Raw genomic sequence first — 24115 nt, 5'->3', positions numbered from 1 at the left:
ACTCAAATGACAAGTGAATGACAAATGGAAAGGAGAGAGGTGCTTATAAAGCATTTTCTTGCCTCCAATTTCCCTTTCACTCCACCTCATTTCTAAAAAAAAAAAAAAAAAAATTGCAAATTGAGGGTCAACAGATCTTATAAGGATTTGATAGAGGTCTAATGTCAAACCCGTAGGTCCTATATGGGTAGTCGAGTTCAATACAAGTTTAGGCAAGTACGAGTCTAAGCTATGGATTTTATGCGAGTGACCTGTCTCGCTATAGAAACCGCCAAGACCCGTGGGTACTCGCGGGTCTTATGTGGGTGGTGCTACACTAATTGGAACACACACTTTCCTTGGCAACCTTGGCCATCTCAACCCCAAAACCAATCTTGGCAATAAGGTTGGCAAAGACCTTATGGGAGAAATCCATAATATCCTCAATATTTTCCTCAATGTCCTCCATACCCAACTCCATGTTATCCCTACCATCCACCTCCGCCACAACCACAACTCCAACCACATCCATCTCAAATATCCACTCCCACTCAACTACTTGTACCACCATTTATGAATCCAAACAACAAAGTAATTCAAACCACTTATAATGTTGAGGTACAATACTTCCAAACAACTCCTCTTGATGTGAATGATATTCACCTTAGATCAGGAAGTATATTGCAACAAAGAGATTCTCTTGATGCCATTGAAGAACAACATCCAGAAGAAGAAAATCCAGAGAAGACCAAGGAATCATGGGCTGCACTTGATAGAGGGTAGACATCATAATCAAAGAATGAGAAAGTTCTATCATGTTTACCATCAGATCCTCCATGTGTTCAAGAGAGTAATCAACAAAAAGAAGATCTGAATTTCATAGAAAAAGAAGACATGAAGAACGATCCAAATGAGCAAATGACCCAAGGGCATCAAAGTTATATTGAGTTTTGGTTCCAGAAAATCAACAAGATGGAGCATCACTTTCTTCTTCAATAGTGCTTGATATCATCAAAGTCAAAGCAGTTGGTTTCTAATATTCAGGTACATGTCAAAGCATATGTTTCGAGCCTACACGTGAGTTTATCTGTTATCTTGATGTGCAAGTATTCCTATACTTGAAATAGATTTTGTTTTTTTCAAGTAGAGTAGAATAGAAAAAAGAAATAAAAAATGAAAAAACAAGAGGAAAAAAATAAAATCTCAGGTGAAAACCTCCTTTGAGGTGCCTGAGATTGGCTCATTGATTGAAAACCTCCATGAGGCAGTCAATGGGTTGGAAAAGAAAAAAAGATCATAGTTGAAAACCTCCTTTGAGGCGCCTATGCAGACATACTAGTTGAAAAGCTCATTGAGGCAGCTAGTAGGCCTAAAAGAAAAAAATTAAAAAATTAAAAGAAAAAATTTCTTTGCTCTATGTATCTCTCTCTGATGAATGCAGGGGCTCTCCAACCTTTCCAAGCAACAAGAACAAGTTAGAAGAAAGTTGATCAAAAACCTAGTCAAAGAAAGTCAAACTTGGGATTTCTCCTCCTTTGCTCAGATGCTCCAACAGGACCAAGGCCATGTCAATCCATCACCCTCATCCATTTCCAACATCCACCCATCATTCCCAAGCCTTTCCCATTCATTTTCCTCACTGTCCTGAAGTGCTATAGGAAGGTTTTGTTTTGCTACAGGACTGTCAAAATACACAGGGCAAAAAATTGTTTTTACTATATCTCAAAAACTATGCATCTTTCTGTTGAGTTGTTTCATGGGAAGATGCATATGGATGATGGTAACATGTTCAACGAATTTCAACAAATTCCAATGCACACTTTTTGAGAAATTGGCCTCCATCACCTACAACCATTTTTTATTTTTTTCTAGATTCGTTCATATGTTGGCCAAGAATTTTTATGGGGAGATGCATAAGGATGATGGCAACATGCTCACAAATTTTAAGTCAATCCAATCTACCGTTTGAAAGATATGGATAAAAAAATTCTGCTACAGGAGTGTTCCAGAATTGCTACAGGATTGTAATCAGCATAGAGAGAGGGGTCGGGTTCCTATGTTTTTTTTTGGGGAAATAAAAAATAAATCTACCACACCTCCATCATCCATCCTCCACACCATTTAGCCATTTTTCCATCCAAAAATTCATCTATGTCCATGAAAAAAAATCATTTTCAACCCTTCTCCCACAATTTTCACCACAACCAAATCTTCTAATCCTTGTCCATGAATTATCATAGTTTTTGGATGCATTTTGTGAAGGTTATTGTGATCATAGGGAGGTCTATGTGACTGCTACAGGAAAGAATTCAGTCCTATAGCAGTCTGTACAAGCCCTCCAAAACCACAATCAAAAGCACTTGGAAGCACAAAAATGAAGAATTGACCATCATGAAGCACTCAGACCATCATGAAGCATTGAGGGATCATCTCCTCGATCTTGGGCAACCACAAATTTTTTGCAGGGCTACTACAATGTCATTGATAATCTCCAACAATAGCAACTTGATCCACCATGAACAAGACCTACAGTGGCAGCGCTGAGTCAAGCACACCTCACTAAAATATGTACAAAAAAATTCCAAAGCAGAGTCGAAGCATGGAGCAACTAGTACGGGAAATGGCACCTCAAACAATCAGCAGATCAACCACCATTTTTTGGAGCAACATGCAGACATCAAGGCAACCAGAGCTCTAGAATTGGAAATCAGTCACCATGGGCATCTAAAGATTACAACCCTAATCCTTCAACAGCTACAAGTCCTCCTAATTAGTTGCTACAAAATTCTTGACAACCCAGCAAAGCAGTAGTGGCTAATTCCAAGAGCACTTGCATGAAAGAAAAATACCTACATCATCGAGTTTCAACCAACAAAGAACATAAAAATTTCATATTTTTCTCAAAAAATTTCAAGAAGCAAGGGAGGAAAACCAATAACCTCACAAAAGACACTAAAAATAGCCCCTCATGTCCAGATCTACCTTCCAGCCATCAAAGGATCAACACATCAGCAAGCAATCTTTGACAGTAGGCATCAATGATGAATAAGACCACCATGCAACACCTGCAACACAGTCTTTGGCTCCAACAACCCCTGTAGAACAAGTCTTCAATCCAAAACATCAACACCATCAAGCAACTCCATAAGTAGGCAAGGTATGTAATCAAATCCTTTGGGGTTCATGAGTGCTATGTAATTGCTCTTTTGTGTGTGTAAGTATTGGGGGTCAATAAAGGCAACCATCCACAAGCTAAATTCTTCGCCAAACTCAATCTTTACCTAGCCTCGTTTTCATCTAAATTTGTTTGCATCACCACCAACCTTGTTTTCATCACCATTAGTCTCGTTTTTATCACCCTCAACCTCCTTCAACTATCCCCATCAAAATTGAAGAGTCAGCTAGCCAACAAGAAAAGAATTGGGGCTAGGGGAAGGGAAAATTGAGGAGGTCACCTCCCCCAAAGCCAAGGGTAAACAACCTGTGACATCCATGACAAGGCCAACTACTAGATCAGCCACAGCTAAGAAACTAAAAGCAGAAACAAATTTGCTACAGGAGAAAGACAGGGCTGCTACAGAAAGGAACATATTTAGAAAGAGTGCTCCAGGATTAAGAAAAAGTCCTACAAGAGGAGGTAGCAGCATCAAAAGAGGTAGAAATAGGCCCCTAGGAACTCCAAGAGCCTGAACCATAGCCTAACCTAGAGTCCTATTATAAATTTGTGAAAGTAGGAAGGATTATTCCCAAGAAATTTGTAGTACCCCTCTTATTCGAATCGGAAAAGGAGAGGGGCAAAACTCACAAATGGATGCAAATTACAAAATCAAAGAAGGTAGAGGATGTGGGACAACAGCACCAAGTCTACCCATCAAACTAGTATCAGGATCAGGGTGGTCGCCCAAAGCAAGACCATCCATGGTTGAGTTTTATTTAGAAGAAACCGCCTCTACAATTGCCTTAGGCATCAAGAAGATACTAAAGGACACCATGACAAAGCCAGGAAAGAGGAAGAAGGTTAGGTTGCTCAAGGGTGAGCAACAATTTCAGTAGGGGGGATATGATGGGCCCCAGAATTGTCTATTTCATTAAGCCCATTTAATTATTTATAGACACTTAAAACATGTATTTGACCCCCTTACTTGCACATCATAGAGTTAATTTGTAGTATAATGGGTCCTTAGGAATTTGGTCTATCCTTGCTTATTATGTGTAATATTATTTATTTTTGTAGAATATTGTGAGTGTTTATTTCTGGTAGCATCGGATGTGATCTAAGCCTCAAAATTTGTAGGTGGGCTAGGACACATGTATTCGAGAATACCCAAAAACCATTTTGGGAAATTCCACCCAGAAACAATTTTATTGAAATAATTAATTATTTTTAATGGATGCCTAAGTCTAAACTTAGGAAATTAAAATAATTAAAGGGTATTAATTAAACTGGGTGTGAAACTTCTAGAAGAAGACGAGCATCAAGTCAAAATGATGTGATCCATTGACTAGAATCTAATCTGGGTCGTTGATTGATCAACGAGAGGATTATAAGGACTTTGATGGGCATTTGGAAAACACACCAGGAAATACTCAGTGGCTCAAGTAGATTGATTTTCTCACTAGTTGAAGTTCGGCAAGATGAAATTAAATCAAAGGGTGAATTGCAGGTGAGAGGGAGAGGGTATCAGCAAATATTAGAGAGTTCAGGAAATGACAGGAAGAGGCAAGCAAAATAGGGATGCAGATCACCCACACATAGGCAGTGACGCAAGACAGTGCAATCACTGTGCAGAGGGTGACCTAGTGTAGCTAGTGTGAAGGAAGTGGGTCCTCTCAAGTGTCAAAAATTCACTGTGGAGTGGAGAAATTTGTTTTCAAAATTTCTCTCAATGATTCTTCTTCTATTCTACTATCCGTAGATTGTACATGAGAATTTGTTGAAGAATAATAGAAGAAACCCTCATCTATTGCACCGGTTTTCCCACATTGGGTTTTCCGGGGACAATTGTCCAAAAACAACTATGTTAATGTGTTATTGTTGTGCTAGTATTTTCCTTACATTTAGTTTCCGCAATGATTAATTTGTGAAGATTGCAATGAATGTATTTCGATATTTGTCGTAGATAACTGCAAATAATTCGTTTCAGTAAATTAACAAATAGAAGAAATATTATCAATTGTTGCAGTAAGATTTGGAATTTCCAGATTTTCATAGTGAGAATATTGGGCAGATTATGAAGATTTGGAGGATGAAATAATCTAGGGACTTGCTTCCTGCTATAGAGGGACCAAGATTGGATAATAAATGAGCAAGATATTATGAAATTATTGCACAAATTCTAGAGCTCCAGTGATTGAGGAAATCTAGGAATGTGTTCCCTGTCATTTAATGCAAATTCCTAGTGTTGGGAACTAGATCACTTTTTGAGGGATTTTGGAGGGGAAAGTTGCCTCCTTTCAAGGAGAATGCTTCCTCGTCACTTTGTTTAAGAATGGCCAGGCTTTTGGGATTTAGTTTGGATCCTAAAACGGACAACAAAGAAACATTGTCACGCTCAGCCCTTATTTCTGAATTTGTTTCCAAAGGTGTCATGACATATGTTCCGCAAACTGTCAAAGATTTGTATCATCTACCGGAAATTGATTTTCACCCTTTCGATCTCGCTGACAAAGTTCAGCCTTTGCTAGGTATCACAATTATATCAAACCATGAAAATCACAGCCCTTTTGAGGATGATACCATTTTCTGATTTTGCTGCCACCACCCTGTTCTGCCTCTACCATCCACTGTCGTCCTGTGTTGCAGTCGTCCACAGCCCATCCTATGCCGCCGTCCATCGACTAATCTATCCACATGTGCTAGGCTCGAGTCACGTCGGGCACCAAAGATGGTTGGCCGGGTTTGATAGTCGGGGTGGCCAGCCATCTTTGGTGCCCGACGTGACTGGAGCCGAGCACAGGTGGATAGACTAGTTGGTGGATGACGGCACAGGATGGGCGGTGGACGACTGCAGCACAAGATGACGGTGGACGGCAGAAGCAGAACAAGGTGGCGGCAGCAAAATCAGAAAATGATATCATCCTCGAAAGGGCTGTGATTTTCATGGTTTGATACACTTGTGATACCTAGCAAAGGTTGAACTTTGTCAGCGAGATCCAAAGGGTGGAAATCAATTTCCAATAGATGATACAAATCTTTGACAGTTTGCGGAACATATGTCATGACACCTTTGGAAACCAATTCAGAAATAAGGGCCAAGCGTGAAAACGTTCCTTTGTTGTCTGTTTTAGGATCCAAACTAAATCCCAAAAGCTTGGCCATTCTTAAACTCCTCTCCTCCTCATTTTTCAGTTCAGAATGGTGAGCTCCATGCTGCTTGTGATCATAGGGCATAACAGAAATGGCCGCCAACAAGACAGATGATGCCATCAACTGCAAATCCTTGTGGGTCAAGTTTTTATTGTATCTTTTTTGAAGGATAAACAGCTTGTACCATGCATAACCATGATACAAATGACTTTCTGATATCCAAAATATCTTTGTTAGCTTTGAATAGTAAATTGCCATCATTTGGGGCTTGGGAGTCTTCTTAACCATGCACATAACACCATGAATATCTTCTATCGACCGAAAAGCTTCCTGCCAGAGCTCAAGCTCGGTTGCAACCTTCAGTTGCTCAAACCTTGTATCAAGGTAAAGCTGCAAAGTCTCAGGTAGATTGAGATCAGGCATGTCTTTTTGATCCCTGTACTTAGTCAAATTGACTACGTGATTACGAATTATTTCACAAAGTCGGCAGAACTCTGTTGTTTGCTTATATTGCAAAAAGAAACGAAAGGCTTGCTATGCAGTCATCATGTGTAATGCTTCCACCTTCGAATTGTTGCGAAGTACTTCGAGCACAATCCTATACGTTTCCCAAAGAAATTTAAGCCAGGGTGTAACAAGCTCCTGCTCTTTCTCTCCACTGACACTCACACAACTGAGCATCAAGTCCTCTGGCCTCTTCTCTGCCTCTAAGTCCTCCACATGATCCAAGGCAATCTGGCTAGAACTAGCCTGTACTGCTCCACCAGCCTTCTCAGTAGACAGATGCAGGAAATACTTTATAACCTCCTCCAATGAACTCACATTAACTTGTTGGCATGCATTACGATACTGAATAAGCCCATCCTTTGCAAACCTGCCACGCCTCAGTTCCACGCAAAGTTCCACATATTTGAACATTATTGTTTCAAGAGGTTTTTTCCATATAGCAATATCACCTGCTTCGACAATATTCTTAAGGCATAGCCACTTAGCAAGATCCTCAATTGCGTCTTGCTCTTGCTTTAAGCTTTCAACAGTCCTTTGCCAACCCTCATGATGTTTTTTTTCCTTTAATGGGTGGACCTGATAAAATCCAGTAGCCACCGGGTCTCAAGATTTTGTCCACTTCAATCAAGTATAGGCCATCATATTGTGTCCATGGAATCAGACATCGGGAGCAGTGAGCCATGTCAAAAGCCTTGGCAGGATAAGGAAGTCTACATATGCCCATTATTCCAATTATAGCTAGCACTCCACGCTCCAAAGCAAACTGCACTTGTGCTTCATGTATATCTATTGGTGCAAAAGACATAGTCAACATATTGTAACTGGCTAGGTAAGCACCCCAGCTTGCAACCTGGATACAGTCAATTGCACCCAGCAATAGAACTTGAGTAACACATTTCCCTCTTATACATGTCAATATAGGGTTCTCTTCACTCTCCATGGGCACTGGCTCTACAATATCAGGTACCGAGCGCGAATCGGTATCCTCCCTGGTTGGCTCACTTTGGGTAGAGCTTGAATTTAAACCCATCTCCCTCTCAACTTTAGCTTGCATTCCCTTGATGGCATTCACCTCTTCATCTAATTCAGTTATCCATTTTTTCATTTCTTCTATCATTGTTGCAGCATTGTTTTGATGTCGCTGGAAGTCATTATCTTGTTCCTCATAGAGCTCATGGTCCATTGACTCACCTTCAACAGTATACAGACGAGGTATAGAATTTTTTGATGGAAGCATTACTGCTTGGTATGAGATGTTGTTGATGTCTGACAGACAACCATGCAACAAATCCCTACTTTGAAGCTGGATTAAGAAAACCTGGTCCTGATCAAAGCTTAACAAGGAATCTAGCACATAAAATGCCATTGCTTTCCCTACCTCGCTTCCTTGGGTTGCATCCTTTGTGATCACTTCAAAAAGGGTTGTGGCTTCTCGCTTCAATATTGAGAAATTCATTTGGGCCAGTTTTGCATGGTCTTTGTCTATCTTCTGAAGTTCTACATCATCTTCTCCATCCTGTCCTTCAAGCAATAAATTTCTCTTTATAGCCAACGCTACATCTGAATCATCATTCTCATCCACATCAAGATCAACTTCATCTTCAACATTATAATCATCTACTGCTTCATCAAATATATCATCATCTATTACATCTTCATTTTCATTATTTTGATCAAAATCTTCTCCATTATTATCAATTTCCTTTATACCTGTTTTAATTTCAGGATATGATTTTTCTACATATTGAAATACTTCTTGAATTTTATTAAAATTCTCCATGGATTCAAGACGTGAATGTAATGGCATATTGTGTGCCATGGCTCCGATACCACTGAAGCATAAAAAATATGGTTGACACACGAAGACTGATAGTTGTAGAGCTGAAACACAAAGACTGGTAGCTTGTAGACTTGAATGTAAAATGCACACAGGTATTTAATAATAATAATTTAATATTATATATATAATTGTATAAGATGATATAAGATGTTACAATGAGGCCCTACTTTTATGTCTCAGCAGGTGACTTTTCGTGAATGGGCATGTCTTTTAGACATGCCTTTTCACTTAATTAAATGATTATTTAACCTAAATAATATTTAATTATTTAATATTTATATTTATTTTATTTATCTAATTGTTATGAATTATATTCATAACAAAGTACCAATTCAAATTTGCCTCTAGGGGCATGTATTTCTGAGTTTTCATGTGGAGAAAACTTGTTATTTAATAGTTGAAGAGCATAATGATGATTTTCATGATTACTTTATGAAGCACCTTATGAACTTTGTTGACAAAATCTATCTTGAATGCAATCATTGAAGAACGATTTCATTTTGTTTCACACATCTTAAGCTATGGTTTTCATTTCCAACATTGTTATTTCTATTTCATAAACTAGGCTTCCTTTTGATGTACCATTTACACTCTACAAATAGGTTAATGTTTACATTTCTGCAAATAGGATTAACATTTACCCTTTCCTTTATGTGAAAGTAACTAGGATTTCCTCTCTGCAAAAGTAATTAGGTTTCCTTTCTACAAATAGAGTAACATTTCCATTTCTGCAATTAGTTTAGGCTTGGATTTCATGGTATTCACTTCATTGCAGCAAATCAATGAAAGAAAGACACAATGCATGCTACACATACAGTGCTGACACCTCTTAAGTTCGTACGAACCCCGGGTTGATAATTTAAGTTGGTAGCCTTGGGAGTTGCAGCATTCTTGTTGCAATACAGGGGCTCATCACCATAGACTGTTGAACTTTCCATGATTGTCGGGCTTCTCATTCCTGTGATCCCATAATAATAGAAAATCGTTGACCTGTAAAGACATGTTCTGAGATGAATTATCAAAATTTTCCTTCGTTATGGCCTGTCCCTGACATAGATTTTCAAAAATATTTTTGTGAGCTTCATCAAGTCCCATAATCTGATCAATTTACTAGTGAGCATTTATTGTTCAGTCCAAGTCCTAATACATCTAAGTTCTAAATATGACCATTGAAGCATTATACTCCAACAGAGGCCACATCTAATACTCATGTGCTCCATGGTTTTGTGAATGATGATGATGCACTTCACATAATGATTCATGCTAATAACGTCAGTGCCAAAGAAAAGCACAATGCGCTCAAAACAAATACTCGTGATTTATTGAATATTACGCAATATGTATCTGATAAATTACATGTTATCTTCAAATATGAACTTAAGGTGTTTATTTTAATGTTACCATAATACAAATTTGCCTACAACTAACTTGTTGCGCATGTCATTATGCAGGTTGCAGTTGGGATTATTATTGATCTTGGACCATGGGATCATTAAAAATGTTTACAAATGCAAAAATTTGTAGATCAATTTTTTAACAAATGAAGCCAGAAATATCTGATGGAATATGACCCTCAATCCTTGGATGAATCTCTAAGGTGAAGGATTAGTTGGATTCCCTATTGCAAGGCTAAACGAAGGTGCCAATGTTTACAAGTCAAGTACGTGGATGTGCCCACTGAAGCTTATGTACCTTAATGCTTTCCTAGCACTTCCACCCTTATAGACCACCAAGGGTCGCAGTAGCTTCCCTGAAGGTCTGCTTCTTATCATTACATCAAATAATGCATAAGATACTTAATATTTCCCTTCTCTTCTTTGTTTGGTCGTGACTTAGTTCAATAACAACATCACCTAGGGCTTCATTTCTTGAGCTCTATGTTAGTTGGCAGTTTACTGGCCTAGGTATCATGCCTAAGTTTTGTGTTCACTTACAGCAATATTTATGATACATTGAACCTACATCCTCAACTTCTATCAAACAAAGAAAATCTTGTTCTTTCACACCCATAGCAACCATATTTTTTGTACTCTTATCAACAATTAACCACCTATTATTACCAAAATTTATGTCCAAGGTGCACTATGCTTCATTATACTAATCAAAAGTAGATTTTTCTCTGAACAAGGAACATAACGGACATCTTCAATCACTACCTTCTACCTCCTAGTTGAACTAAGATATTTCCCTTTCCTCTAACTTTATTCTTCTCCCCCATTTAACACAACAAAATCAGATTAAGACTTATTCTTTACAAAATCAACATAGCAATCAAAATTGTTAATAAAACCTCTAGGTGCTCCTAAATTAGCATACCAATCAACTTTGAATTCTTGTTTTTGGGGGTGAACACATAAACTCTTCCTCCTTGTGTTCAACTACACTAACAAGTTTCTTTCTAGATTGATCAACAAAAGAATGCTCTCGGTTGTTCTTTTCATTCTACAACCACTTCCTGCAAACTCTTGTTATATGCCCTAACTTGCCACAATAAAAGCATTCAATGGCTTTTCTACTTTCATTGAACTCAAAAGAGTTACCTCTCTTCACTCTATTTACTACTTTATCTCTTAAACTGTGCAACAACTACTACCTCAAAAAGCTCAATCCATAGTTATTCCCAAACTATGTTTTCCTTTTATATTGTTGCATGAGCTTACTGCTCTATTGCTCAAGTATAACAGTGATAATCAAACAAGGATTGGAGAAGATATCAGTAGTTTTCCATTTCCTGATCTCTATCTTTCATGGGATCAATTCCTCCTTGATTGACTTACTATAATATATGGAGCTCACCATGTCTGGGAATACGGAAAAATGCTCCTTTGTTGACACTATTACTAGTATTAGATACTGGATTATCCATAGCATTATCTACCCTCTCTATTCATTGCAAGTTGGTTATTTGTCAGCATGGGTTTGGCTTATGATGTGTTGGGGAGCCCCCAGTCAAATGAGTATTTCACAAAAATTTGAGAAGAGGTTCCATTAGTAACTAGCCATTTTGATATGTTAGAACCATCAATTTTCCATCCGGGCCAGCGAACTCCATCTCCAGTTTCTTCCAATCAGTGGTAACTCGCACAAGGGAGTACAGCCACTAGACACCCATCACCACGTTGGTGTCTGGCACATCGACCACAAAGAAATGGTTAGTCATAGAGTAGTTCCCCATGGCTACTGTCAAAGTGTGCACATACCGAGTACACTGCATGGTACAGTCACCCAACCCCAAGACTAAAAAGCCCTCAAACTCGATCTTGGTGAGGCACCTCCTCTAAACCAACTGGGCATCTATGAAGTTGTAGGTAGCCCCACTATCGACTAACACTAATACATGTTGCCCCTGTATCATGCCTCTGATCCTCAATGTCAGAAATTTGGGGACCCCGCATAAAGAAGCACGGACTCCCTCAGATGGGGCAAAGGATTCCCCACTGTGGAGGTGGTGGTGGTGGTCCCCTCTCTGCTGACTCTCACTGTCTCCCATACCACACTCTTGCTCCACCTCGTCCTCCTGGTCACTATCTGAGAAGACCACAATGTAATGTGCTTTGCCAATAATGCACCGAGGGCTTGGTGCCCAGGGCTCCCGACAAGTGAAGCACAGCTTCCTCCTCCCGAGGTCCTTTCGTGTCTCATCATCTAGTTGCCCCTGTCTCTGGGTGGTTCTCTGAGGTGGGGGTCTAGTGTCATTCCCCTTCTAAGGGTGGGGGTGCGTGCAGGAAAGGGTGCTCATGTCTTAGGGATGGCCCCTTGTAAATCTCTAGTACACATCTTCCTGCAGCATGGAGGGTCTATGTGACTTCACCAGTCCACGCAAGGGCTCGAGTAAGCCCTCTATGAAGGTGTATACCCTCTGAGCATCTGATAGGTCCAGCGCCATCACCAAAACTCTCAGGAACTCTGATATGTACTGTTATGGGTTGCCTATTTGTCGAAGTTGGGTTAGCTCCCTGAAGTGAGCCTCCGAATCCCTTTGGTCAAAGCGCTCCACCACCCTCCTGGTGAAATCCTCATATGAAGTCACATTGGTATGCCCCAAGGTGGCCAAGCCATGAAACCACCAGTCGTGGGCTTCCCCCTCCATGTGCAGCATGGCCAACTTGATGGCTTCCAACTCTGTCATCCGGTTAAGCTGGAAATACGTGTCCATCTTCTCAACCCAGGCCCGAGCAGTGCACTTGGCAGTGCCATCGTATGTGGGGAAGTACATCCTCCCTATCATCCTCTACAACTCGGTTCTATGTGCCTTGTCCTCCATAACCCTTGCTCTTCTCATTCTGCTTGAGCTTGCAAAAATCTCTGAAAGAGAGTGCTTCCTTGACGTCTGCACCCATTGATTGCCATGCTCAGAAGTGTTCTCTGATCTGTGAAGGGTCTTCAGCCCCTACTGGTTCAACCTGTGCCAAAGGCACAAAAGAGGGCAGTGTGGCTCGAGTTGGCCCACTCGCTGATGGAGGTTGTGTTGCAAGTGAAGGCCGATCGAATTGTTGAGAGGCCCCCAAAGTCTCCCAAAATAGGAATCCCCTAGGAGTGGTTCTCTCCCAGTTCTGCATTTTAATCTCTTCTAGCATTTCCTTCTGACCCTTTTCTAGATCATTCAGTGCCTTCAAGAGGCTATCAAAGGCCATATCCTTCCCTACTCTTGGGCTCTCCCATGTCTTCCTCTGCTACTACTGCCTTTCCCCTATCCTTAGTGTCTGGAGTGATCTCCATCTCTCTTTCTCTACTTCGGTACCTCTGCCTCATGTACATGATATTCTGTTGGTCCCCTTCTCTCATAGGAGAAATTCCCCATGGCTGAGCCAAGACCTAGGCTGTAATACCACTGTAGTGTTCCTAACTAGGAAATTAAGTGATAAACAAAGCAAACAGACAATCCAGCAATCAAAAATAAGAAACAGTCATCATACACCCATGAGAACGCTGGAAATAAAGAACTTCTGATCCATTTTATTAAATCATCCTGGGCAAATACAACAGTGAATGTAATGGTGCACCTGGGCTTGCCTCCAAGGACAAACGTGACAAAACCCAGGTGAGCAAATGATAATCTGTGGGTTGCCCAACTATTGCTCGAGAATTGATCTGCGCTGCCTAGAAACTGCGCTATCTGCTGGAAAGCAAATGCTAGAAACATTGCCTCCCGTACTCAGAATATTATAAAACTTCAGCTCCTGGATCCTCAGCAAAAACCCACCAAAACCCAGGAAGGGTTTGGCCTAGTTCAGACTTCTGAAATTTGACCCCCAAGGAACTCGTCCTATGCTCAAGCTGGCAAACTCGGCCTGTCTGAATGAAGTTGGGAAAGCTCTCCAAAACTGCCCCAAATCACCAAGATGTGATCCCTTATGAATTTCCTTCCTTCCCTGATGTGATTCTGGTGTTGTGGCTCTCTCCCTCAATGCCCACGTGATGCCTAGTCTGGCCCTCTGTGCAGTCCTCCAAGGCTGAGTTTCGAACTACCCAATTGTTGCACCCACCTGCTCCAAAACTCCTCCCCAAGGTTGACCTCCTAATATCCTTCAACTCTCCAAGTTCTCTGACAAGTGTTGGCCCAATGAAGCTCTGATCACAACTGTGTGTTCCCTTCTCTGCTGGCCCAAAAATACGCACTACTAGTTTGTGGCTGAATGTGTTGGCTATGAATCTTCCCTGGTGCTCCTCAAGGTGCTCTGAAAATGCCTTCCTAGGGTGGCACTCATAATCCCATGAAGGTAAGGTTGAATCTCCCACTTGAGAGATTCGTGGCTAAGCAACAAGATGACTCGGCTAAACAACTCAAGTAAACAGTCAAGTGATTTCGATATGCAAGAATGAATGAATCCCCAAGTGAGGAGCTCTTCCTCCTTATGACTTCGTGGGCCTCTCTTTTCCTCATGTGAGGCCCTCCAACAGCAACACAATTTCCCTCCAAGGCAATTCAAATTGCCTCATGCATTTTCACACGTGGGTGGCCCCCACCTTCCACTAGCAAATTAATCCAACCTTCATTTCTCCTAAGTCCCTAAGTCAAAATTGCTTGGGTCCTTTACTTAACAAAATTTGTACAAAATTGTGGAGAGACAAAAACCTGTTACAAATTCATTTGGGAAGGGACATGACATGGAGTGGCATAATAGGTCAAGGGTTATGGTCTTGGTATTCGTCAATTGGAATCTCTATAAGAAGAATTTTGTGCGGGTTTTCCTCTCCAAGAGGGAGAGGTTTTGGCCCTAGCAGAAATGTTAAATTATGGTATGTTCTATGCTTAGAGCAGTTTACTTCTTTTACTTTTATTAGCCACTGATTAGCAATCATAACATAAAGTAAAATGCAGATAAAACATTAAATGATCGACAGAAAACAAGCCAAGACAAGAGACACAAGATGTGGCGGCTAGCCAGGGACAAACCCCAATGCGGGGAAACCCTTTGATCAAATCTTTTTTTATCTTCAATAGTTCAGCAGAGAGAAATAGTACAATTCAGAATTATGTAATTTTATAACAGCAGCAAAGAACCCTAAACCAGTGAAGTCAAACTTGGTCAAAATAGCCCTGGATTGACTTCTAGTCAACTTGAAGAACTCGGTCTTCAACAATTGTCTTTAGCAGCCCAAAACAGTGCACAAACCTTAATCAAACAGCAGTCAACACTCAGTCAAAGTTTGGTCAAACCTACAGCAGCTCCTTGACAGCCAACGCTAGTCAAAGGGTTGGTCAAAGATGTTGAACAAAACTGCGGCTAGCCTAGGAGAGGTTACCCAACCCAATCCGCAGTCAAGAAGGCCTCCACGCTAGTCAACGCTATCCAATCTGCCACCTACAGCTAGGTCAACCCAAGTCAACACTGCCCTAACTAGAAATCTGCGTCTTCCTTCTTCAGCCATACGTGTGAGAGAGAGAGGCTCATCTAATGCATAGGAGAGAGAGAAGATGAGTGATGAGATGAGTTGCAAATGACTCAACCTCTCTTCTATTTATATGAAACGTTGGGCATGTGTGCCACACACTTCGTTGTTGGCCGACCTTGACAAATTATCAAGTAATTAGAAATAAATTCATATCTCCATAAATACTCATCGGAATCGAATGATCTTTAGATCAATCCTACACCTTTCGACGAGAGGAATCTAGGAAAAATATCAGCTGCCATAAATAAGGTGACCCACATGGAGTTTGGCCCTAGTTGCCAATTTTAACACTCCCTCTCAACTAGGGAGAACTCCATCTGCAATTCGTCTGACCATCTCTACTATCCCAGCCATCAAATGCACTTCCCTGCACAACTTGGCCCTGCTCTGCTCTGCTCGAACTATGAAGAAGAAGAAATGATCGAGGATGTATCATACCATCCTCCATTGACCCGAAGTTAGTCTTAGAGTGTGTCATACCACTCTCACTGATCCCAGATCAATGGAGGTCATCCTAGCATAGGGAGTACAATAGATACAACAATGCGTCCATTGATAGTACTACTATGGTCCCTAACCCCATTTCCCTGCTCATTGACCAAATGAGAGGTACTTCCCATGAGTCCTAGACTGCATGGGTAGGATGCCTTGACAGGAGAACTAATCATCCTGTCCACAGGAGAACGAATCATCCTGTCCAATAGACGCCACGAAGAACTAATCATCCTGGCCCACAGGAGAATTGATCATCCTGTTCCACAGTCGCCACAGAGAACTAATCATCTTGGCCCACAAGAGAACTAATCATCCTGTTCCACAGTTGCCACGGAGAAATAATCATCCTGGCCCACAAGAGAACTAATCATCCTGGCCCACAATCGCCACGGGATGTCACAGGGGAAGGTTGAACCTTTCGCTCTGTACATAGTGCACCACCAAGGGATGGTGAGTCGCCCTGTGGTCACATGTCACTCCAAGAAGTACCCCACGCCCCCTGGAGCTCCCAGAGCTCAATACATCATACTCGACCCTCATAAGAGGGTCTCTGAACGACACCAAATCGTTCTCGGAAAGTCAAGAATTTGACCTTTCCCAGGGGCTTCGTCAAAATGTCGGCGACCTGTTCATCTGTACCGATATGTTGGAGCCTTATTTCTCCCCGCTGCACCATATCTCGAATATAGTGGTACCTGATATCGATATGCTTGGAGCGATCATGAAATACGAGATTCTCTGATAAACAAATCCTGCTCTGGTTGTCACACAGGATCACAGTGGTATCCAATGTAAATCCAAACAGCTCACTAAAGAGCTTTCGCAACCAGACTGCCTCACAAGAGGCCATACTAGCAGCAATGTACTCTGCCTCAGCGGTGCTCAAAGCCACCGACTTCTGTTTCTTGCTCATCCAGGACAGGAGTTCCCCAAGAACATCAATGCTCCGACAAGTTGACGATACTCGATAGCATTTCAAAAAAAAAGGTCTGGCAGCACTACCGCTTAACTTCTTGAAATCAAGCTCCATCAGGGTAGTTATGGGCTTGCAGTCCACCATACCGAATCTCTCCAACATCTTCACCACATATTTTCCTTGAGATAGGAAAATCTCCCCTGGCTTCTGCCAGACTTCTAGTCCTAAGAAATAATGCATCAGTCCTAGGTCCTTCATCTCAAATTCAGAAGCCAACTCTCTCTTACATTTGTGAATGAGAGGGTCTGCACCTGTTAGAAAAAGGTCGTCAACATATAGCACTAGTATGAGAGGATTTTCATTTTCAACCTTAAAATAAAGGTTAGGGTCTGCTTCATTCCTAGTGAATCCCAGCTTCATCAAGTAGCTATCGATCCTTTCATACCATGCTCGAGGTGCTTGCTTGAGCCCATAGACGGCCTTCTTCAACCTGCATACATGAGATTCTCGATCATGAATATCAAATCCTTCGGGTTGCTCCACATAGACTTCCTCTTTGATCGAACCATGCAAGAACGCACTCTTGACATCCATCTTATGTAGCTTCCATTCTTGTGAAGCAGCAAGGGCTATGATCGAGTGGATGGTGGTATATCGGGCAACAAGTGCATATATCTCGTCATAGTCTATACCTTCCTTCTGAGAGAAGCCACGAGCGACAAAACAAGCCTTATACTTTTCTATACTTCCATCAACTGCATGCTTTATCTTGTAAAGCCATTTCAAAGTGACAATTGCTTTGTCCTGGGGTTTGGGGACCACATCCCAGACATCGTTTTTCATGATGGACCCATATTCCTCGGTCATAGAATCCTTCCATACTTGATGCTTGACAGCTTTTGTGAATGACAAAGGCTCATTTTGGATGATCGTGCTCATGATGGTTAGGTATCCCTGATACCTGGTCGGCTTCTTACTTTCTCGAAAGGTTCCCCTGGGTGTAATGTGTCCTTAAGCATCATCAAGTGTCCCCCTAAGCCATGAAGTCCTCTTCCTAGAAGAGGAAGGCTCTTGCGGAGGGGGACCAATAGGATCCAAAGATTCTTCCGCATCGGGCATCGTCTCATCTTCCTTTTCCTTCGATTCCCTGGTGTCAGCTTCTTTAGATCCCCTTAGAGTAGGAAGATTGTCAACTTTGCTAAGAGCCATATCTTTGTCAAAGGTGACATCATGGCTAATCTCGACTTCCCTTTGACCAACCACATAGATTCTATAGCCCTTAGTATTTTCTCTATAGCCCACGAAGATTCCTTTCTTTTCAGATGCACCCAATTTATTCCTTTTCTCCTTCGGCACATGAAAATATACAGGACTTCCAAAAATTCTAAAATGAGATACATTAGGTTTCTTACCAATGAACATTTCTTCGAGAGTCTTGGAACCCAATGCTTGATGAGGGCATCGGTTTTGTACATATACGGTGGTATTTGCAGCTTCGGCCCATAGAAACTTTAGAAGTCTTTGATCATGGAGCATAACATGGACAGCTTCCACAATTGTACGATTCTTCCTTTCCGCCACACCATTCTGCTAAGGAGTATATGGTGTAGTAGTCTCCCTCTTAATGCCAGCGTCATTGCAAAAGTCATGAAACTCATTGGATTCATATTCAATCCCATTATCAATCCTTAAGATCTTGATCTTCTTTTTGGTTTGATTCTCAATCAAGGCTTTGAAGTGACAAAACCAGGAAAACACTTCATCCTTCTTTTTCAAGAAGTAGATCCAAGTCTTGCGAGAATAATCATCTGTAAAAGTGAGGTAATATAAATATCCTCCCAAGGAGTTCACAGGCATCATACCAGATATGTCTGAGTGAACCAACTGTAATATATCGGAGGTCTTGCTTTGGCTTGAGGGGAATGGTCCCCTTTGAGCTTTCCTTCAGCACATCTCGGACATACACCTTCTCTCTACTCGGAACTCAAGCATCCCTGTCAGCGTTTGTCTTGCATCGAGTAGAGCTTTATAATGAAGGTGAGCAAACCTCTGATGCCATAATTCGGACTGAAGAGATGTGTCACGAGACATGACACCTAGCGGACTTCCTCCGACCTAATATAATGAATCAACTCGGAACCCAAGAGTGAAAGCATCTTTAAAGTTCTTTTTCCATACACGTACCTTGCCATCAAAGAAGGTCACCTTGTAGCCTTTGTCTTCCATTGCCGAAATGGACATTAGGTTCTTTTTGAGATCAGGTACATATAATACATCTTGTAAATGAATTGTATTTCCCTGATTCAATTGAAAGGTGAATTCCCTACGCCTTTCACGGGATATTTTGAGTTGTCCCCAAGAACAATTTGCAGGTTGGTCTCCTTCTCTATCAAAGTAGAGAGAGCTTCTTTGTAACCAGTGAAGTGCCTTGAGGCAACACTATCAATAAACCAATATCCCAGCGAGTCCGGGGGAGCAGTGGTAGAGAGAGCCGCTGGTAGATAATATTCATCTTGCTTATTGTTAACAACATTAGATTCATACCTGGAGTTTCTTGCCTTCTTGAAGGGTTGTCCTCTTCCTTGATTTCCGGCATTTCTTTTACCTCTGCCATTTGACCTAGCATTCCTTTGATTGCCTTGAGAGTGATTTTGATCATCGTCTCGGTGTGAGTCCCTTTTATCAGGGCACTCCCTCGCATAGTGGCCCATTTTATTGCAATTGTAACATCGTCCTTTTCTTCCACCCTTCGGTCCAGCCTTTCCTTTGAATTTAGCCCTGGAATTGTTTCTTCTTTTAGCATGAGAAGAAAAGGCAGAGGGATGGCCTTTAAGTGCGGGCATTTCTTGCTCTTCCATCCTTGTTTCTTCTTGAATGCATCTAGCCATCAATTCCTCAAATCCAGGAATTACGTTATTGTTGAGAAGAGTAGTCTTGAATATATACCATTCAGGTGACAGTCCTCCAAGAGTTGTAAGTGTGATTTCCCTGTTAGAAACTACTACCCCAATAGATAGGAAATCATTCTTGATCTTGGTGATCCTTAAGAAATATGCTTGCATATTCTCATCTTTGCCCTTCTTAATTTCCTTCAGCTTATTTCTAAGGAACAAAACTTGATTTGCATCATTAACTTTAAATAAACTCACCAGTCTATCGTAGATTTCCTTGGAGGTGTTCAGATCGGAAACATAGGCCACCAGGCGCTTGTCGATAGAGTCCCGGATGATCTTCTTTGCTTTGACTTTTCCCTTTGTCCACTTGTTTCTAGCAGCAGCGGATGCATTTGATGGAGGCTCAACAATTCTGCCTCTCACATGGTCCAACACTCCCTGCTCTTCTAATATTAGATCGAGAGACATCTTCCATCAGTGATAGTCAGACTTCTCGCGGAGTTTGTCTTCAGCAAGGAAGTGTGTTGAGGACCCCATGATTTCTTTAAGATAGCCTAGCCAACATTCTCTTCGATGATTGCTCTTGCTTGGGCTTTGTCTTCACCTCATCTCTGATGCCATGTTAAATTATGGTATGTTCTATGCTTAAAGCAGTTTACTTCTTTTACTTGTATTAGCCACTGATTAGCAATCACAACATAAAATAAAATATAAATAGAACATTAAATGATCGACAGAAAACAAGCCAAGACAAGAGACACAAGATGCGGCGGCTAGCCAGGGACAAAACCCAATGCGAGGAAACCCTTTGATCAAATCTTCTTTTATCTTCAATAGTTCAACAAAGAGAAATAGTACAATTCAGAATTATGTAATTTTATAACAGTAGCTGAGAACCCTAAATCAACAAAGTCAAACTTGGTCAAAACAACCCCGAATTGACTTCTAGTCAACTTGAAGAACTAGGTCTTCAACAGTTGTCTTCAGCAGCCCAAAACAGTCCACAAACCTCAGTCAAACAGCAGTCAACACTTGGTCAAAGTCTGGTCAAACCTACAGCAGCTCCTTGACAGTCAACGTTGGTCAAAGGGGTGGTCAAACTTGGTCAAAGATGTTGAATAGAACTGCGGCTAGCCTAGGAGAGGCTACCCAACCCAATCCGCAATCAAGAAGGCCTCCACGCTAGTCAAAGTTATCCAATCTACCCACCTGCAGCTAGGTCAACCCAAGTCAACGCTGCCCTAAACAGAAATCTGCATCTTCCTTCTTCAGCCACACGTGTGAGAGAGAGAGGCTCATCTGATGCGTAGGAGAGAAAAAAGATGAGTGATGAGATGAGTTGCAAATGACTCAACCTCTCTTCTATTTATATGAAACGCTGGACATGTGTGCCACACACTTAGTTGCTGACCGACTTTGACAATTTATCAAGTAATTAGAAATAAATTCATATCTCCATAAATACTCGTCGGAATCGGATGATCTTTAAATCAATCCTACATCTCTCAACAAGAGGAATCTAGGAAAAATATCAGCTGTCATAAATAAGGTGACCCACATGGAGTTTGGCCCTAGTTGCCAATTTTAACAAGAAAGCCAACATCTTGTGTTTTTGTCTCTTTGTTTTGGTAGCTATTTGATGAACTAAGAACACACACTCTAATAATAACAAGTGAAGATTGTACTAAGAAGAAAAAGTTAAAATACCTCACAAATAGTTATTATGCCAAGAAGAATCTCATTAACTCTAAGTGCCCTAGATTCCTCTTCAAATCCGACCTCATTAGATTTCATATGGAGAAAGTAGAATTTTAAATCTCATTCAAAATCCAGCAAACTTACCAATTTTTCAAGATTTCAGGATTGGGGGGATTGCAATGTTTCTATTGGATTTTGTCATGTATTAGGGTATGGAACTCGTATTTAATCAAGAGCACCAATCCCTCTATGTACATTGATGTTAGTGGCATTGGTTGTTGAACTCCTCTATCATGGCCCTACTAAAAATGTACCCATCACTCGAACAAAATCTTGACTTTACATGCTATGTTTTTTCTATCTTATGTTGATGCTTAGATGGTGATATTAATGACAAAAATACCTATATAAATCTAGAGGTAATGACAAAGATACCTCTAGATATTAATGCTTAGAGAGTGATATTAATGACAAAGATCTTGATTTTCCAACAAGACTAAAAAATTAGACATTTCTCGTGGCGGCAAGAGGCCCAAGCATTAGCAATATATAATAGATTTACTTGTCTTTTCTAGTTTCTAATAGTTTTTATAACTGTCAACTCTTTCATATTTATTATGATATTTTTTGTAAACAATATATGACAATTTAAAATATAACTCATTGGTAATGAATTATGAATATGATGCTTCGTAAAAGTTGAAAGTTGTTTCATTTCATTTCATTTTATAACATTTCATTTCACGTTAGATATTCTTTGTTGTAATGGTTACACTTAGCTTACAAGTACAACTTTGGTGATCAATAATGATAAATGTTATATATTGAATTTTGAAAGCTTGAAACTTTAAGATTGATGAATCATGAGACTTAATATGTTGTATGTTACTAACTTGTGGACATGGTTGAGGAAGATTATAACTTCTAGATGATTGATGTTATATGGTTCAATCTATGTTTTTATGCTTTTTATATCTAGTTCATCATTCTACATGTTTTTGTTGACATATGTGCATCAAAATATAAAAAATATATATATTATATAAAAAATCGCTACCCGATTGGCTCCTAAACCGAGAGCTTTTGAAAATGTCACTCCCGCTCCCGCTCCCAACTAACCTTGATTGGGACAACTCATCACTTTTTGATGGATTGCATGGGCACTCACACAAGTGGTGTTTCCCTTTTTTGTCAACACCTCACATAGATACGATTTGGCAGCTCTTCCATTGTCTCTATGACCCAATTACTTTTCCCTGTGTGGCAGCTCACTATCCATACTAGTTTGCGATCCCACTTCTTTTTTGTCTTCCCACAAAGCAGATCTTATTGTGGCTATAGATCTTCGGCAAGGATATCTCCTTTATGGCTACAATTCGCCACATTCACACAAACCCTTGTAGTTGCTCGTTTCACCTATTAATTAATTAATAGTATACATCAACCCACACAACCTCCCATCAACTTAGTTCTTATATGAAATTTTGTATGTGCAGTCCCTCTATGCCTTCTCTAATGATAACAATCCCTTGGCTCCTTCACCGGCTTTCTTGGCTTATCCTTAATGTGGCTCTAGAACCATGTGAGTTTTACACACGTAAGCATGGGAAAGAATACACACATAACAAGAAGAAAGAGTGGATTATTGCATTTGAAGACGCAATATATCATTACAAATACAAAGTAGCAAAGAAGACAAGTACATTCCCAAATACATAACTATAGTAATTGATACATTAAATGCCCCATAATTCCATCAATTTACTAGTGAGCATTTATTGTTCAGTCCAAGTCCTAATACATCTAAGTTATGAATATGGCCATTATCTTCAACACACTAAAGCACTATACTCCAACATAGGCCATATCTAATACTCATGGGCTCCCCAGGGAACTTCTAGCCCAAAAGTTCGATTTTTCCTAGCAGAGCAACAACATTTGTGAGCAAATTTGCCCACTCCAGCAGGAGTGCGTAGAGCCAGTCAGCAGCTGTGCAGAGGTGAAGAGGAGGAATTCGAATTTCTTCAAATATGGGATTAGTAGGGTTGAGAGATTAGGATCAATTGGAGGAAGCCTCCAACTATGTGATCTGGAAGGCAAGAATTTCATGTCTTCTAGATGAATACGATCTCAAAACTTACATCGATAGTGTGGTAGTTGTACCCGTAGATGCAGGTCCGCTAAAGGCCTACAAGGAGGACATGGCGAAAGCAAAGAGGCTAATTCTCGATTAGGGTTCAAGATCATGTGGTGTCTCACATAGCTGGCAAAGATATTGCCCGACAAATGTGGGAGGCACTTGCTACACTATACGAGGGATCTTCCGAGCAGTGGACGAGGTATCCTGAGGAGAAGTTGAAATGTACAAGGATGCAGAAAGGGGAGCGCATAGACCCCTTCCTCACTAGGCTTCAGATATCCGAGACCAGTTGACTATAGTAGGGTCGGTGCCTCAGCATACAAAATTGGTGTGGTTTTCTCTCAATAGCATTTCTGAAGAATGGCAGGTCTTCGTCCAGAGTATTCTAGGCAAAGAAAAGTTGTCAAACTGGGATCATATGTGGGGTAATCTGCAACAGGAG

General features: G+C 40.8%; 1 pseudogene; it reads right to left on the bottom strand.

Annotated features, from left to right (window-relative positions):
* Positions 1 to 5835: 5835 nt before the first annotated feature.
* Positions 5836 to 7204, bottom strand: LOC149158898 (eukaryotic translation initiation factor 3 subunit A pseudogene; annotated as a pseudogene).
* Positions 7205 to 24115: the final 16911 nt, after the last annotated feature.

Source organism: Pinus tabuliformis, chromosome 5_2 (genome assembly GCF_031772625.1).
Source record: "Pinus tabuliformis cultivar Carrire ecotype Pingquan chromosome 5_2, CPIR1, whole genome shotgun sequence".
Lineage (NCBI taxonomy): Eukaryota > Viridiplantae > Streptophyta > Pinopsida > Pinales > Pinaceae > Pinus > Pinus tabuliformis.
Note: the sequence above shows the minus strand (reverse complement) of the source record. Positions and strands in the feature narration are given on the sequence as shown.